Raw genomic sequence first — 3,517 nt, 5'->3', positions numbered from 1 at the left:
TTCTGTATAATTCTTTTAGGAGGTAAAATAAATCATCTCTATTATCCCAGCGTGAATATATAGAGCAATAACTGTCGTAGTAACCTAGAGTTAAGCCCACAACTTTATCGCTACGTAATCTCCAGCCCATATGGTATGACCCATTTCTATCATTACCATAACTTAACAAAGAGCAATTTCCTCCGATTATGCGAAGGACAGATAAGACGACACACGCAGTCGAGGGCGCCCACGTCTGTGCATATATTTTCACGAAGTATCAAATTAGGGTATTGTTGCCGTGACGCTAGCAAACACGTACCGGGCTTACTAGAACCAGCGTTGATGACAGAAGCAATGGCTGCTCTGTAGCGAGCGCTGCTCAGCAAAGCAAAAAATAAACTTGAAACGAGAGCCACGTCACACGCTGTTTACGACACGTCTAGCTGTCTTCTATGATATCCTCGTCAGGCAGCGCATTGATTGTAAATACTCTAACGCTGATGGTTAAATAATTGACATGAACGGTTTACAAAGTGTCATTCGCTCTGTATCTCCGCTTTGTACCGCTCCTGATACGGTTGCGAAACCGATCTGCAAATCGCTAGCGGCTATCGTAATTCCAGCCTTCGACCCCATTCCGTTTACAGGTCCATTTACATAAGGCCATAAAGCTAGAGACTGTTATTCTATTGCCGGAGAGTAGAAAGCCAGTTTAAAGATGCAACGGTACCTGATCCTTTGACTCGTTCTGGATGTCAAATAGGTCTGTGAGTGTTAACGTATGAGTGAGCAAAAATATGTTATTGTTTGTTAGCGTCTTTCGGTACCTCCTCTGCATACAGATCGCCTTCGCGTTACGCGTCTACCAGCAGAGGAAGACAGATGAACTCACGCTACCGTTGTCGACAGAATAGTATAACGTGTATCGTCAAGCGGCTGTGACCGGAAAAACTGGCTGACCCGCTTGTATTTATGCGTGATGCGTCCACAGGTATGAAAGGCTAGCAACAAACTACAATGCACCAAAGAGCTTGGGCATACGTATGTGTTCTCAAAGTTCAAAGACAATTAAGTATCGCACGAAATACCCGCCGCTTATGTATCAAGATGGTAGTAAGACTACAGTAGAAATCAGCAACTTTGATCGCTCAGCATCAATTGTTGCTATTCTGTCGTATGGTATATTGCTATTCAAGTACATCTCACAGATACGAATATACAATGTAATGCTAAGAACCTTTTAGCCTCGGCGTGATATGGCATCATACGTATCGCCGTAGTCCCTCTAAAGTTGAAACGTAATAAACGTATAGGCGTCAAATACTTACGAAGCTGATAAAATCGTGTGCGAGAATGATAGCTTAGCTCTGTAGGCACCTTGCCAGTGTGCTGTGTGCAATATTGACCTTACGTATTACAGCTTTCGTCTTTCATTGCTGTGTACTGATTCAACACCGGTAAACAAATACATATTTCTGTGTGCACCAAAAGTTGGCACATGATGCAGCGCTCTCGGAGTGCCATGTGATGCTGGAGAGCGATCGCTTCCTTCTGATCCCAATGAAAGCGATAGAAAAAGAATGAATTTCAGCATAACTCATTTTATCTAATTTCAGATAGTGTGCGAAAGGCTGACGTCTGCTTGGCAATAAAGGAGATTCTCTAGACACACTCGCGAAAAGTATGCCAGCATATGAACCTTACGTCTTGCATATCTGGACGCGTGTTTTGTTGCGTGAAGATTTTCAGATCGGTGCTCATAAAAACGCAGTAAACTGCAATCTGACACAGATTTGTCTCGATGGAAAGGTCCAGATTGAGATATTCTTCGCAGAAAACAGACTTCTCCATGTGTTCGTTGAAATTATAGTTGCGTGTTGCCAGATATCCCCTAGTGTTTTATGTTCATGTTCCTTATTTAGATTCAACTACAGCCCGTGCCTCAGTTGTGTCTGGCAGATGATCATTTTCAAAAATCACACGAGGCTCTCGAGAGCCCAAAGACTTGCAGCCGAGCAGATACCGATCTTCCCTCGCTCAGTTTCTCGCTTGCTCTGTTCGTCTCGCTCCTCGTCCCGTTGAAAAGCCCGTCTATTATGATTTATAGCTTTTTCGAATGGCCGCAAATATAAGCAGCCGACCGTATAGCTATTACTTGAACTGCGACGCGTAGTCTATCTTACCTGTGGCAGGTACGTGCTAAGTAAAATGGCCAGCAACTACTACTATCACCAAGCCCCTTCGGTACCATTATTTCCTATAAATGTAAACATGAGATCTGATTATATGAAAATACTAATCTACTTATTAATAATCGGATCGCTAATCAGAGTGACCCTGTACTTCTAGCATGTGAAGCGCTCTTTTTAATATCTATGCATAGTAAGAAAAAAAAAAAAAAAAAAAAAGATGGAAACTCATATAAAATTGAACGAGTTAATGCTATCCAATGACACAGCTGTTTCTAAAGCGAATAACATTTTGCTTTACAGCCTGTTATTATCGTTACTTTCTGAAGCCAATACGCCAAAAACTGCGAGCGCTTAGCGTTAATAAGATTAATTTGTCCGGCCTTGACCAAAGCGGGAAAATATGACCAGATAAGAATAAGAATAACCCTGCTGCCAAGCATGTTATTAGTTTACCATCGGCTGAAGCATAGGGCCGTCGTGGTAAGCATACCTTCGGGCGCGCTTGAAGTCGGCGTCGGTCTTTACCGTCAGCGATGCACGAGGAGACCCGTATCGGCCGCAGCGATACACCAGGGCTGCATAAGTTAATGGTCATACTGTATGAACAGGATAGTGACAGTGTTTCTAGCCAGTTTTACGTAATACTTACGCTGAGCTCATTCTGTATATCAATTTTTATTCGTAAAATTGAGTGTCTAGTGAATTCCATTGAGAGATGGTAGGGGATGCCGACGGCCCTAGTTAGGCAGGACATTCATACAGCGCACATTATTGGCGTAGCTCGAACCAGCGCCTTCTCAGCATGTTTTTGTCGATCATGGTTGGATCGCCTTTTCGCAACTCTTCTAACATGTATCAAGATATATCAAGGGTGCTATGACGAACTATATCTATATACGCATGCATGCACTATAGCAAACGATCATGTCGTACGTAACCTACACAGGAATAGAGCCTAAATGTACGATTTAGCCCAGTACCAAGTTACTTAGAGCTGACTTTGTCTTCGTTGAACTTTCAACATTGAGGCTGTACTGTGTTTCGTTAGTGATGCTACTTACACGTACAGACACCTATAATGAGAGATGTCCAGTGTCGTTCTAGCCGCCTGTATACCAACAATATCATAGAAAACTTCTTATAAACTATAAAAAAAAAAAAAAAAAACTCTTATAAATCATAATATCCGATATATTGAAAACACTCTCGTTTCTGTACACCTGTGAATTCGTGTTGGCGTATGATTATTCAAAGAGAGTTATACCCATTTAGTTGTATTATAACATGCATAATCGTCTACACTATGTTTGAGGTACAAATTTGGAGTAACCGAGCATTAGGCT

At 42.0% G+C, this 3,517-nt stretch overlaps 1 long non-coding RNA gene across 5 annotated transcripts in view; it reads left to right on the top strand.

Moving 5' to 3' along the window:
• Positions 1-551: 551 nt before the first annotated feature.
• The window catches only part of LOC111261219 (uncharacterized), a 6,141-nt gene continuing 3,175 nt past the window's right edge, over positions 552-3,517 (top strand). For 2 of the 5 annotated variants that reach the window (XR_015311403.1, XR_015311404.1), the window contains exons 1-2: positions 552-973; positions 1,599-2,174. This is a non-coding gene — a long non-coding RNA (uncharacterized LOC111261219). The remainder of the gene's footprint in view (positions 974-1,598; positions 2,175-3,517) is intronic. The other 3 variants (XR_002680851.2, XR_015311402.1, XR_015311401.1) reach the window with 2 other exon arrangements.

This window comes from Varroa jacobsoni, unplaced genomic scaffold (genome assembly GCF_002532875.2).
Source record: "Varroa jacobsoni isolate VJ856 unplaced genomic scaffold, vjacob_1.0 scaffold_534, whole genome shotgun sequence".
Classification (NCBI taxonomy): domain Eukaryota; kingdom Metazoa; phylum Arthropoda; class Arachnida; order Mesostigmata; family Varroidae; genus Varroa; species Varroa jacobsoni.
Note: the sequence above shows the minus strand (reverse complement) of the source record. Positions and strands in the feature narration are given on the sequence as shown.